Raw genomic sequence first — 15,595 nt, 5'->3', positions numbered from 1 at the left:
AGCCAGCAGGTCAATTTTCATTGACTATTTATTTCCCCTTGTTCTAGAAGGAGACATGAAATATCCCCAGAGAGAAAGACATAAGGAGGGGGGAGAAGGGAAGGAGGGAGACAGCCAGAAATAGAAAAAGAGAGAAAGAGACAGACAGACGGACAGACAGACAGACAGACAGACAGAGAGAAAGACAGAGACAGAGACAGAGAATGACAGAGAGAGACAGAGAGACAAAGAGAGAGAGAGACAGAGACAGAGAATGACAAGAGAGACAGAGAGACAAAGAGAGAGAGAGACAGAGACATACACACAGAGGCAGGCAGACAGAGAGAGAAAGAAAAAGAGAGAAAGAGAGACACAGGGACAGAGACAGAGACAAAGGGAGAGAGAAAGAGAGAGAGGGAGAGAGAGAAAGAATATGCCCTTCTTAAGCACTTAGTATGAGCAAGGTACAATGCTAAACATTGGATATACAATGAAAGCCCAAAATGAGCCCTGCCCTCATTCCAATAAAAACAAAAAAATTTTAACAGCAGTCACCACACAAAAAAGTCAAACTCTCCCAAACCATATGATATGGTTTTTTTATATATAGGAAATATATTCAAAATATAGAGACCAGTAGAGAAGTTCAATATCTTATGGGGCCAGGAAAAGCTTCATGTCATCCCTTTTGCCCTATATGCTACTGGAATGTCAGGGAGGATGTTGTGGGTGAGCCTTCAGAAGATGAACTCTTAATACTTTTTATTCAGCTTTTAAAAGCAGCTTTTCCATCCAACTATGGAAAAGTCCATAGAATATTAAATAAGAAAGAATAATAAAGTATTGTTTCAAAACCATTTCTATTTGGACTGTAAGAAATATGAGAAAATGAAATTATATCAATTAATAATAGGTAGTAATGATAATTGTTAGAGAAGTCAGCAGATAAACTACTAGGACTACAGTATCATCACAGACATAGCTATTTGCCTGAACAAAACACTTATCCATAAACATTTAAGAACAATTTTTTTTTAAGAATCCATCAGTCTAATAGGCTTTAAAACATTAAATGAAAAAAGAATAAATAGCAGTATAGTGATATGTCACAGAACCTTTTAGGTCTGAACTTCATTCTAAAAAATGAGGATGAGAGATCATGATAATAATAAAAATAGTTTAGTGCTTCCTGAACACTTATTAATATAAAACCTAGTGATCACAATTCAGAAACTCTCAATTTTTCATAATCTAACAAAATAAATCCCCATTCTACCAAAAGAGACCTCATATTCTGTGATGACCGCATTAGCACCCTGGATAGTTTAGAATCAGCCAGGATAAGCAAAAGTCCTTGATCTTTATTCTTTTTAGATGTGAACAGAATGGTGATACAACACAAATCCGCCAGTAGTGACTCTGGCTTTCTCACTCCATCCCCTAAATCCTGCCTCTATGCACCAAACAGATCAAACCTACACAGAGTAGTGGGGCAGGGCCATTCTTTCTCCAAACATATGCTAATACAGTATTGTCCAATTGGTAATTAGCCTTAAGTGCTCGGACCTCAGTGTATCTACTCAGTTTCAGCAACATTGTCCTTCAGAATTCAACAAATAGACTGTACTGGTACCAGAACATTATTACAAAATGAAGAATCAAATGTTGCCCACAATGGTTCATTTGATTCGTAAAAAAATTGATGGTCATGTTTTTAATAGATAGAGCTAGTGAATAGAGTGCTAGACTTGAAGTCAAGAAGACCTGAATCCAAATTCAGCCTCAGACACAGACTAGAAAAAACTCAACTTCCATCTGCCTCAGGTCTTTATCTGTAAAATGGGAATGATGATAGCATCCACCTCAAAGGATTGTTGTGAAGATCAAATGAGATAATATTTGTAAAATAATTTTCACATATGATTTCTTAATTGTGGGTGGGGATAAGGGAGAGAAACTAGAACTCAAAAGTCTTTTTTTTTTTTTTAGTAGCTTTTTATTTACAAGTTATATGCATGGGTAATTTTACAGCATTGACAATTGCCAAACCTTTTTTTTTTCAATTTTTCCCCTCCTTCCCCCCACTCCCTCCCCTAGATGGCAGGATGACCAATACACATTAAATATGTTAAAGTATAAATTAAATACAAAATAAGTATACATGTCCAAACTGTTATTTTGCTGTACAAAAAGAATTGGATTCTGAAATATTGTACAATTAGCCTGTGAAAGAAATCAAAAAAGTAGGTGGGCAAAATATAGAGATTGGGAATTCAATGTAATGGTTCTTAGTCATCTCCCAGAGTTCTTTCGCTGGGTGTAGCTGTTTCAGTTCATTACTGCTCCATTGGAACTGATTTGGTTCATCTCATTGCTGAAGATGGCCTTGTCCATCAGAATTGATCATCATATTTCAAAAGTCTTAAAAACAAATGTTAAAAAATTATTGTGGCTATATGATAATTATAATAATGATGATGATGACAGCATATCAAATACTCATAATATCCAAGATATTCTTAGTGAAAAGCTTCCAAATATAATATTCAATTGTTTTTCAGTCATGTCTGACTCTTTGTAAGCCCCTTTGAGGTTTTCTTGGCAAAGGTACTGGAGAGGTTCATCATTTCCTTCTCCAGTTTATTTTAAAGATGAAAAACTGAGGCAAACGGAGTTAAGTGACTTGCCCAAGATCATACAACTACTATGTGAGGACAGATTTAAATTCAGGAAAAGGAGTGTTATTGCTTCTCAGCCCGGTGCTGTATCCATTCTGTCATCTAGTTGCCCTCAAAATACAAAGAGAGATCTAATAGAAGAAATCAAGACCATGTGGGAATAGAATGAAGTACTTTTTATACCCATACAGAAGATCCTTTCAGGGAACCTATAGAAGATGTCTGCACCATAATAATTTTATTGGATTTTGATGATAGTCACCTTTTCTACTTACCCAAGAATCCCTAGGACTTTAATATAGAATAATAACAGGATAGTGACATGGACTAAGCCTTATATGAACTGCTTTCAAACCAAGAGGAAAAGAATGAGATAGTGATAATAATAATTACAAAACAAGACATAACTCAGGTTTGTGAAGTGTTTTAAGGTTTATAATATACTTTCCTCTTAAAATTTCTACAAGCTAGGTCATGAAGGCTATAGTCACACAACTAGTAACAGACAGAGCTAGGATTCAAATTGAGCTTCTTGAGTCCAAATTCAGTGCTCTGTCCAAAATGCCACAGTGACCACGAACCCTTTTCTGTGAAAAATAGTCAGTACTCCTTTGTTGTTGTTCAGTTACTTTATTTGTTTATGACTCTTCATGACCCCATTTGGTGGTTTTCTTGGCAAAGATACTTGGCAAAGGGGGGATTTACTATTTCCTTCTTGGGATCATTTTACAAATGAGGAAACTGAGGCAAATAAGGTTAAGTGAGCTGGCCAGGGTCAGATATGTCTGAGGCCAGATTTATTTTAATTGAAGTTTTTTAAATTTTCAAAACATATGCAAGGATAAATTTTCAACACTGACCCTTGAAAAACCTTGTATTTCAACTACAAAACACTTTCCACACAAATAAAGTCAGATCTAATCAGTTGGAAAAATATCAAATGCTCAGGAGTGGGCCAAGTGAATATAATAAAAATGACAATACTACCTAAATTAATCTACTTATTTAGTGCCATACCAATTAAACTCCCAAGAAATTATTTTACAGATCTAGAAAAATAGTAAAAAAGTTCATCTGGAAGAACAAAAGTCAAGAGTTTCAAGGGAACTAATGAAAAAAAATGCTAATGAAGGTGGCCTAGCTGTGCCAGATCTAAAACTACATTATAAAGCAGTGGTCACCAAAACTATTTGGTATTGGCTAAGAAACAGAGTAGTCGATCAGTGGAGTAGTTTAGAATCATAGGACAAAATAGTTCATGACTTAGCAATCTAGTGTTTGACAAACCTAAAGACTCCAGCTTTGATGATAAGAATTCACTATTTGACAAAAATTTCTGGGAAAATTGGAAAGATGAAAGAAATTAGGGCTGAACCCAGACCTGATACCACATACCAAGATAAGATCTAAATGATCTAGACATAAAGAGTGATATAACCAAATTAGAAGAACATAGGATGGCTTACCTCTCAAATCTGTGGAGAAGGAGGGAATTTGTGTCCAAAGAAGAACTGGAACTTATAATTGAACATCAGATAGATAATTTTCATTATATTAAGTTAAAACGTTTTTGTACAAATAAAAGTAATGCAGACCAGCTCAGGAGGGAAGCAATAAATTGGGAAATCATTTTTACATTTAAGGGTTCTGATAAAGGCCTCATTATAATTGACTCAAATTTATAAAATTCCACATCATTCTCCAATTGATAAATGGTCAAAGGATACGAACAGACAATTTTCAGATGAAGAAATTAAAATTATTTCTAATCATATCAGAAAGTGTTCTAAATCACTATTAATCAGAGAAATACAATTTTTTTGGAAGGATGCACAATTTAAAAACTTAATTTTTTTAAATAACTTTTTATTGATAGAATCCATGCCAGGGTAATTTTTTACAGCATTATCCCTTGCACTCATTTCTGTTCCGATTTTTCCCCTCCTTCCCTCCACCTCCTTCCCCAGATGGCAAGCAGTCCTTTACATGTTGAATAGGTTACAGTATATCCTAGATACAATATATGTGTGCAGAACTGAACAGTTTTTTTGTTGCACAGGGAGAATTGGATTCAGAAGGTATAAATAACCCGGGAAGAAAAACAAACATGCAAGCAATTTATATTCATTTCCCAGTGTTCTTTCTTTGGTTGTAGCTGCTTCTGTCCATCCTTGATCAATTGAAACTGGATTAGCTCTCTTTATCGAAGAGATCCACTTCCATCAGAATACATCCTCAAACAGTATCATTGTTGAGGTATATAATGATCTCCTGGTTCTGCTCATTTCACTCAGCATCAGTTCATGTAAGTCTCACCAGTTCTCTCTGTATTCATCCTGCTGGTCATTTCTTACAGAAAAATAATATTCCATAACATTCATATACCACAATTTGTTCAGCCATTCTCCAATTGATGGGCATCCATTCATTTTCCAGCTTCTAGCCACTACAAACAGGACTGCCACAAACATTTTGGCACATACAGGTCCCTTTCCCTTCTTTATTACCTCTTTGGGGTATAAGCCCAGTAGAAACACTGCTGGATCAAAGGGTATGCACAGTTTGATAACTTTTTGAGTATAATTTCAAATTGCTCTCAAGAATGGTTGGATGTATTCACAATTCCACCAACAATGTATCAGTGTCCCTGTTTTCCCACATCCCCTCCAACATTCCACATTATCTTTCCCTGTGATTCTAGCCAATCTGACAGGTGTGTAGTGGTATCAGAGAAATGCAAATCAAGACAACTCTGAGATACCAATACGCACCTCTCAGATTGGCTAAGATGAGAGGAAAAGATAAAGACAAATGTTGGAGGGAATGTGGGAAAACTGGGACACTGATACATTGTTGGTGGAACTGTGAATGGATCCAACCATTCTGGAGAGCAGTTTGGAACTATGCTGAAAAAGTTATCAAACTGTGCATACCCTTTGACCCAGAAATATTTCTACTAGACTTTTATCCCCAAGAGATCTTAAAGGCAGGAAAGGGACCTGTGGCAGCCCTTTTTGTAGTGGCAAGAAACTGGAAACTGAGTGGATGCTCATCAATTGAGGAATGGCTGAATAAGAGATAACATATGAACGTTATGGAATATTATTGTTCTTTAAGAAATGACCAATAGGATGATTTCAGAGAGGCCTGGAGAGACTTACATGAGCTGATGTTAAGTGAAGTGAGCAGAACCAGGAGACTGTACATGACAACATGAAAATTATATGATGATCAATTCTGATGGATGTGACTCTTTCCAACAATGAGATGATTCAGGCCAGTTCCAATGATCTTGTGTTGGAGAGAGCCATCTACACCCAGAGAGAGAGAGGACTGTGAGAACTGAATGTGGATCACAACATAACATTCTCACTCTTTTTGTTGTTGTTTACTTGTATTTTATTTTCTTATTCATTTACTTTTTTATCTGGTTTCTCTTGTGCAGCAAGAGAATTGTATAAATATGTTTATACATATTAAATTTAACATAGATTTTTAAAAACATATTTAACATATATTGAATGGCTGGCCATCTAGGGGAGAGGATGGGGGAAATGAGGAGAAAATCTGAAACACAAAGCTATGCAAGGGTCGATGTTGTCAAATTATCCATGCATATGTTTTGAAAATAAAAAGCTTTATTTAAAAAAAAAGAAAAACCTTTTGTTCCAATTTCTACCCCTTTCCCTCACCTCCTTCCCTAGATGGCATGTAATCCAATATATGTTAAACATAGTAAAATATGTCAAATCCAATATAGACATACATATTTATACAGTTATCTTGCTGGACAAGAAAAATCAGATGAAAAAGTAAAAAAAAAAAAAAGAAAAGAAAAGAAAAAGAAAAAAGAAAGAAAGAAAAAGAAAATTCAAGCAAACCACAACAGAAAGAGTGAAAATGCTATGTTGTGATCCACCCTCAGTTCTGAGGCCAGATTTTTAACAGAGGAAGATGAGTGTCTGAGGTCAGATTTCAAGTCTTCCTGACTCCAGGCCAGATACTCTATCTACAGAGACATCTAGCTGCCTTTTATCAGTGCCCCTACTCTATCTCTAGCAAATAAGGTGAGCAGGTACATTACAAAAGAATATGCAAGATGTTTTTGGCTGGCATTTTGTCTGACATTCAAGGCCTTCTTTAATATCTTTCCAGTCTCATTTCCTATCCCAGCATTGACAATGCTTCCGAACAAGCCTCAATGAGACTTTCAAAGAGCTCACTAAGTTTTGTGACCTTTACTTGTAAAATGAAGGTAATTATACTTTTCCAAATAGAGATATAGAAATAGAGAATACTTCGATCTGTATTCAAACTTGATCACAAACCTTTCTTTCAAAGACCTCTCATTGCTCTCCTCTCTCCCTGGATGGAAACAAAAGAACCTCCTTTAATCTTGGTCCCCAACTTTGTACCTTAGGCTACCTTTACATTTTAGGTGAAATTGTTTTTTGTGTCAATGTTTCATCTCCTCTTCTGGCCTTTGAAAACTAATGGGGCTGGAATTATATTAGTTTTTATATATTTTATATATTTTTGTAGTACCTAGTCTACTACTACTACAACGACGATGACGACGGTAATGACTACTACAACTACTACAAATAACAATAATAATAATAGCAGCTAGCATTTATATAACTTCTACAATAAGTAAGACATTATGCTATGCACTTTACATGTGTTATCTCATTTGATCCTTACAATAGCCCTGTATATTTAGGTGCTGATTATTATCCTCACATTCTAATTGGGGAAACTGAAGTAAATAGCTTTTCTCTCTCTCTCTTTTTTTTTTTTGGTGGGGGGGGGGAAGTAATAACTTGCCCAAACACACACAACTAATAAGTAGCTGAGGCCAGATTTGAATTCAAGGCTTTCTAACTCGAGGTCTTTATGAATTGTCTGATCTTGTCTAAAGAAGCCACTTAACTCCCTCTGGCCTTTTCTCATATATAAAATGAAGGACTTGGATTAGATGATCTTCAAAGACCCTTCCAGCTACAAATCTGTGATATATCCAAAGTTCTACTTAAGAACTTATAGGAAGGAATACTAAGAAGAAGCCTCTGGCTGAGGACAACTGGCTAGGGAATGTTTTGCTACCAAGATATCTTGGCTCCCAACACCACCTTGAAAACTTGCTACAGTTGACACTAAGCACAACTGGTTAGGGTTCCATTTTTTGTTTTTCCCAGCTTGGGACAGCCTATCTTGGGAGAGCAATTTACTGGCATCATTGGAGCAGAGGAACAGAAAGTGGGGGAAGAATTTGGCAAACAAGTAATTTCTACTTCCATGGAAAAGGGGAGGGTAATTGGGTTAAGTGTCAAGTGTTAAGCTCAAGGTCACACAGTAAGTATCTGAGGTTGGATTCGAACTCAAATCCTCTTGATTCCAGAACTAGTGTTCTATCCACTGTAGCATCTAGTTACCTCCTCTATTTACTTTTGAATGAACACTTTGGGTGAATGGTTGGACAGTATGTTACTTAAATTTATTTTACATAATGTCAATCAAGATGGTTTTTTTGAACAGACTGATTTTAGTTCCTCTCCATTTTGCATGCCCTACTGGTCCCTAGCCTGAAAAATTAATCAAGGTTATGCCCAGACTTCTGAGTGTTCTTGGATGTGAGTAGAGGGGAGTAGGATGGATTACTTGGATGAGAGAGATATAGTTCTATGTCAAGAGATACAAGCCTTGAGAACATTTACTCCCTGGAAGAAAAGTGTGGATCAGACTAAATATGGTTAAGATAATGGAGGATTTCTCTCTCTGTCTGTCTCTGTTGCTCTCAGTATGCCTCTCTTTCTGTCTTTCTGTCTCTGTCTGTCTCTGTCTCTCTCTTTTTCTCTCTCTACCTCCTTCCCTCTCTCTTTCCCTCCCTCCTTTCTCCCCCCTTTCTCTCCTTCCCCTAAACTATGGAATAGAAAAGATCATAAGTTAAAAGAGGAAGGGGAGAAAGTTGATCAGAAAATCAAAAAGGAAGTAGAATTAAGCTGAAGTAGGGAGACCGTAAGATGTGAACTTTTGACAAGTTGCTTCCTCAGTTCCTTACTCTCTAAAATGAGAAGGTTGAAGTTAAGTTCTTAACTAAAGATTTTCAAATTTGTGGGGGGGTTTGTTATATTTCAATATAATTGATTTCTTTTGTAATTCTGTGTATTTTATTTTATGCATTTAAAACATTCATCTGTGAAGGGATTTATAGGTTTTACTAAATTGACAAAAGGGTTCATGAGCCCAAAAGTTTAAGAACCCATGGATTAAGATGATGTCCAAGGTCCCTTCTGGGTCTGTATTAATCTAATTTAGGTATCTCCCTTAGATCTATGGTGGTGAAGAAAATTCTTTGTGGATTTTGAAGCTCTCTCTATATATGAAATATTATCATGCAACCTCACCCCACTGGGGACGGAAAGATGAAGAGGAAGATGATGATGATAAGGAGGAGGAGGAAGAAGAAAAAAAGAAGGAAGAAGAAGAGGAGGAAAAGAAGGAAAAGGAGAAAGAAAAGGATGAGGAAAGGGGGAGGAAGAAGAAAAGAACTGAAGTCAGAGTTGACTGGTTAATTTAAGTGGCAGCACTATTTAGGGACCCTCATGAGAGAAAGAATTCTTATGATCCAATAGAATTGTTGTTCAGTTATTCAGTCATGTCCAACTCTTCACGACCCATGGACCACAGGATTTTCTTGTCAAAGATACTGGAATAGTTTACTATTTTCTTCTCTGTGGGTTAGGCAAACACAGGTTAAGTGATTTGCTCAGGGTCACACAGCTACTAAGTGTCTGAGCCTAATTCCTGGTGCTATTTACTGAACCACCTAGTTGCCTCCAGAAGTATGTTTATCATATTCCGGTCCTAGGTCTATTGTTGAGCACATTATCTTCCTTTCCTAACTACTCACAACTATCTTTTAGGTCTATCTCTTCTCAGACCATAATAAATGGAAACTATTTCCATTTGTATAGCCTTTTAGCCTCTCAACAACCACTCGAAATGGGCAAAACAGGTGATATCATTTTCATTTTTCAGATGAAGAAACTGACTCTCTGAGAAGTAAAATTATTTCTACTCATAAGTTAGATTAAAATGTTAGGTTATGGAGATAACAAATAAGAGAGCAGAAAATTCAAGTTTCCTAATTCCAATGCCACTATAACTGTACTACATCCAGCAGTGATGGAAAGTACTCCAATTGTTTCCAGTATTAAAGTAAATCAAATATTTCTTAAACTGGCTGCTCTGAGTATTACAGGGAATGATAAAGACATAATCCCTGACCTCTAGGCATTTATAACCTAGTTGGAGGAAACAAGACATTTGTGAGAGAAAAAATATTTTTAATGAACAGTTTGTGACAACGAGCCAATATCAGTCAGGAATGATTGCTGCCAAGGAAGTGAAACCGACAAAAGTGCCAAAGCAAGTTGGTTCTAGTCTCAGCTGTTTGTTTTAACTACCTTAGATCCTAGGCAAACCATTGGATCTCTTTTGACCTTAATTTCCTCACCTGTAAAATGGGAATCAGTAATACTTTGCCAATCTCATAGGCTGTTTTAAGATCAACTAAGAATGGGGACAGCTGGGTGGCACAGTAGATTAAAGCACCAGCCTGGAGTCAGCAAATCCATGCTCAAACATTTGACACTTACTAGTTATGTGACCCTGAGCAAGTCACTTAACCTCCTCTGAACCTCAGTTTCCTCTTCTATAAAATGAGGATGATAATTGCTCTCACTTTCCAGCGTAGTCTTAAGGATCAAATAAGATATTATCTAAGATTCATTTTGCAAAGCTTAAAGTGTTATATGTTATTCGGTTGCACCAAATTTTTGTGATTCCCCATAGGCCATACTGTCCAAGGGGTTTTCTTGGTAAAAATACTAGTATTTTTCTAGTAAAGTTTTGGTCACTTGCCCACTCACAGGTAATGAGTGTCTAAAGCCACATTCGAATTCAGGTATTCCTGAGTCTAAGCCCAGCATGCTATCCATTGAGTTATCTCAGTGTCCCAAAGTATCCTTTACATGTGAGCTTTGACTATTTTATCTTTGTATACTAAGTGTCCACCACAAGTTAACAAATATTCATTGGATTAGTTTGGATTGAATTGGATCCTATAGTCAATACCGTCTACCACAGTGGTTCTGAAATTTTTGGGTGTCAAGGATCCCTTTGGCAATCTGATGAAGTCCTGGACACCTTCTCAAAATAATATTTTTTTAACATTTTGATAATATTTTATTTTTCCAAATGCACATATAGTTTTCAACATACTTTTTAAAAATTTTTCTCAGAGTAAAATATTATAGTTGTTTATTTTTAATAATAGCTTTTTATTTTTAAAATACATGCAAAAATAGTTTTTAACTCACCCTTGAAAAACCCTGTGTTCCAAGTCTTTCTTCTTTCTCTCCCTCCATCCCCTTCTCCAAGACAGCAAGTAATCCAATATAGGTTAAACATGTGCAATTCTTCTAAACGTATTTCCAATTTATCATGCTGCACAAGAAAAATCAGATCAAAAGGGAAAAAAGAGAAAGAAAAGAAAGCAAGCAAACAATAACAACAGCAACAACAAAAAGTGAAAATACTATGTTGTAATCCACATTCAGTCCCCATGGTCCTCTCTCTGGATATAAATGGCTCTCTCCATTACAAGTCTATGAGAATTGCCTTAAATCATCTCATTGTTAAAAAAAGCCAAGTCCATCAGAATTGATCTTCATATAATCTTGTTGTTGCTAGTTCTCCTGGTTCTACTCACTTCATTTAGTGAACAATAATATTCTATAATATTCATATACCATGATTTATTCAGCCATTCTTCAACTGATAGGCATCCACTCAGTTTCCAGTTCTTTGTCATTAAAAAAAAAAAAAGGGCTGCTACAAACATTTTTACACATCAGCATACATTTCTTTAAGTCTTTGTGTTCCAAATTTTTTACCCACTCTCCCTTGCTTCCCCCCTTCCCAAGACAGCAAACAATCTGATATAGATGAATAAGTGCATGTTAGAATAATATTCTTAAAAGAATAAAGCAAAACACATAGGATTACTAAGGAAACTAAAAGTTTGTTAAAAAAAAAAAAGATGTAATTTCCCCCATTCTAATTCATAGAAATACATGAAATCCATCCACAGAATCCTTGGAGGTCCAAGGACCTGAAGTTAAGAACCCTTTATTTATAATGATAATAACTGGGATGACCAGTGGGTTCCAATAACTCTAGAGGAAAGAATGATGCTGATGACTTTGCACAGCAAAGTCTCCCTTGAATCCAATTCACTTTCAAGTCAAGACATCATTCTCTTGATGTCATTTGTCTTTGAGAATGAAAATTAACCATCTGCTATGATGAGCAGGGAGGTTTTACTTTCAGCATCTCGCTCCTCAATTTCTACATGGATGCGGGTAAGAGGACACTATCTTTTCTCTGCCATCCTGCGCGGCAGAACGATCTTGCCCTGCTTTGTTCTACAATCCATGAAGAATGAAGAAGATGAGGATTCCCTTTCATAACTCTACTCAGTCTCTGTCCTTTTGGCTGGGCTGAGCTTGATTCTAAAAGTCACCGCCTTCTCCCTGAACTTTGAGAGCTAATGCTGAGCTGAGGGAATATAGCTAACTGCAATCTCTTCTTTTTATGCCCTGACTCCCCCTGGCCCCAGGGTTACATACACCTTCAAAATAGCCACTATGCTTGCGAGCCCCCGAACCTGATCTCCCCCTGGGATACAACAAGCCTAGTAACCTGAGAGCCCCATCTCATCACAAGATGTTCCCCTTGCCACCTGGCCCCCATATGGGAGGAGAGCAAGAGGATCTTGGGGTTGGGAGTGGGGAGGGAAGAGGCATTAACTGCCCTATTCTTCTTTAAGCTGTCCACAAAACTTCAGACTTTCTAGTGACCCCCAATCTGACCTGTTCAGGGGGATGGGAAGCACTAGTGATTGATGGGAAGAACTAAGGACTAGGGGCTTAAAAAGAAAAGAGATCAGAGCCAGATTATTATACTATTAATTGGATAGTTTGAAATTTACAGACAAAGCTGCATGTAAGACTAACATTTTAGAGTCCATGAACTTGCTTTTTTAAAGCATTTCAATGTTATGTATTGAAATATATATAATAACTATATGTTTAATATAATAAATAACTTTCACTATAGGTTTCCTTTGAAATCCTATGTATTTTATTTTGTTTATTGAAAAACATTCCTAGAATAGGTTTCACTAGACTACCAGATGGGTCCATGATACGAAAAAGGATAAGACTATAAGCTACACAGTTTTTAGGGGCAAGTAAGTGGTACAATGAATCGAGTACTAGGTCTGGAGTCAGCAAGATGCATCATTCTTAGTTCAAATCCACCCTCAGATACTTATTAGCTGGTGAAACTGGACAAATCACTTAACTTGCCTCAGTTTCCACATTTGTAAAATGATCTGGAGAAGAAAATGGTAAAACCACTCCAATATTTTTGCCAAAGAAAACTGCAATTGAGGTCACAGAGTCAAAAATGACTGAACAACAATACACAGTCTCTAAGGAAGTTTCCAGTTCTCATCTAATGATCTGAGGCTTGGAGAACCATTTGACTCTGTCCCAAGCATCGTCTCAAGTTCCCACTTCCTGCCATAGGGTGTGTGGAGGCCATGGCTTTGTGGACAGAAAAAATCTCAGGCTATAACATGACTGCTCTGCTGAGGGAATATCCTATGGCTTAGTGAAAATTGTCCTAGACTATGAGATATTATTGATCAACCAACAAATTGCTTTGTAACCTTGAGCAACAACAGTAATAATTAACACATGTTTCTATAATAACATGGTATTTGTAGAAAAAAATTTGGTGTCAGCAAAGGTGTGGGTAAAAACTCATCTCATAGCTTACTAGCTTTGGGAACATGAACAACTGAGCTAACCTCTCTAAAATTCAGTTACTTCCGCTGCAAAATGGGAATTATAATAGCTTTTACAACTGGCAACTAGGTGGCATAGAGTAATAGACCTGCAGTCAGGAGGATCTAAATTCAAATTTAGTTTCAGACATTTATTAGGTATGTGATCCTGGGCAAATCACTTAGTCCTGTTTGCCTCAGTTTCCTCATCTGTAAAAAGAGAAGGGAATGGCAAACCATTCCAGTATCTTTGCCAAGAAAACCCCAAATTGGGTCACAAAGTGACAGTCATGACTAAAAAACAACTGAAGAATAAAAAAGTCCCTTCCAGATCTCAAGTTCTTTAATTCTAGAATTCTGCAAAATCATTTTTCCTTTCTCCTTGGGCTTCAGTTTCTTTTTCTGTGAAATGTGGAAGTCCAGTGAGATGATTTCTATCATTAAGGTAGCTAAAGGTCTGCCAGACTGGCTCATAATATCCCTAAGGGCATGTGTGTTTTCTGTGTCACAGAATAAAAAAAGGGAAATTACCATTTCTCAGTTCACCCTGATGTTTGGCTTCTCTATAAACCACCACCACCATCACTCAGCAGTAAAATTTGTGTCCTGGGTCCCAGCGTTGTCCCTTTTCTCTTCTTCTTAGGTGGGAGCCTTTGTTTACTAACTTGGGAGAGAATTCAGGGAAATGATTATACACAGTAAAGAATAACACTAGTCACGTGCTATTAATTAGCTCAGCATAGTTTTAATTAGACTACTGCAAAATGAGGGGATTGGCTAGATGATCACTAAAATCTTTTCCAGAGAAGAATACAACATAAAAGAAAGAGTTCTGGAAATATAAAATCTGAGGACCTGAATTTGAATCCTCACTTTGTTACTTACTCACTGTGGGGTCCTGATTGACTCAGATTGAATGTAAATAGCACTCATTTCTCTTTTGAAACCCTGAGGATCTCCCCCATCTATGTATGTATGTATGTATTTATTTTCTGGACTAAGTGAAAGAGGAGATTCTTTGCCTCAATTGCTAGCTAGCCTTAATCACTGAATGGGAGTAGCCTCAGTCAAACTGAGACATGGTGAAGACCTTAGCTTAAAAAGTACAAGGTCTCCCATTGCACCCTGAGCCATCTTCAGTTGTCCTGAGGTATATCTTGCCATTGGATCCAGATGGTCCCCTCTGGAGAGTAAAGTGAGAGAGGTGACCTTGCACAGCTCTCCTTCACTTAAATCTAATTCACTTGTATGTCATGGTGTCACCTCCCTGATGTCATGCTCCTCTTCGGGAATGAAGGACAAATAACAATAACAATTTGCTCTCATCTGCAATTTAAGAAAGTCTATCTCAATCATCTATTTCAGTGATCTTGGGAAAAGGAAGGAAACGAGAGGGAAGGAAGGAAGAAAAAAGAAAGAAAGAAAGAAAGAAAGAAAGAAAGAAAGAAAGAAAGAAAGAAAGAAAGAAAGAAAGGAAGGAAGGAAGGAAGGAAGGAAGGAAGGAAGGAAGGAAGGAAGGAAGGAAGGAAGGAAGGAAGGAAGAAAGGAAGAAATGGAAGGAAGAAATGGAAGGAAGAAAGGAGAGAAGGAAGGAAGGAAGAAGTTCAGATTTCTTGTTTTCTTCTTGCTTTTCATGAATTCCTTGGGTCTGGTCCAACAATAGGCACCTGGATGGAATTAGAGATGTAGAAAGCTGAGCATTCAGGGTACGATACCCACTTCCAACAGGTTAAAGCTATAGTTGTTTCTAAGCCACCAAGCAAAGTATTCAAGGAATTGAACCAATGGCTCCTTCCTGTCTGGAAAAGAGAAAAACAAATAAGTTCCATCAGCAGATACAAATGTCCTATTGCTTTCTTGGAGAATTCCCTCTTCTCCTCCTTAATCAGGCCTAGAATCTTCAAGAATGGGTTGAACCAGGCCTCTAGATCCCAAGCTCAGTTGTAATGTCTTCGGATTTCTGAGATTTTCAACCTGTGTGTTTTAAGAACATCATTAAGGTATGTGAGCAATGGACAGA

General features: G+C 36.9%; 1 long non-coding RNA gene across 1 annotated transcript; it reads right to left on the bottom strand.

The window, feature by feature from the left end:
• Positions 1 to 1,952: 1,952 nt before the first annotated feature.
• Positions 1,953 to 15,595, bottom strand: LOC127560664 (uncharacterized). Its single transcript, XR_007953385.1, has 3 exons — positions 14,107 to 15,595; positions 11,042 to 11,168; positions 1,953 to 2,400 (listed from the first exon to the last, which is right to left on the bottom strand). It is a non-coding gene; the product is annotated as an uncharacterized LOC127560664 (long non-coding RNA).

Source organism: Antechinus flavipes, chromosome 4 (genome assembly GCF_016432865.1).
Source record: "Antechinus flavipes isolate AdamAnt ecotype Samford, QLD, Australia chromosome 4, AdamAnt_v2, whole genome shotgun sequence".
NCBI classification, from domain to species: domain Eukaryota; kingdom Metazoa; phylum Chordata; class Mammalia; order Dasyuromorphia; family Dasyuridae; genus Antechinus; species Antechinus flavipes.
This window is presented reverse-complemented; position numbering and strand designations above follow the sequence as displayed.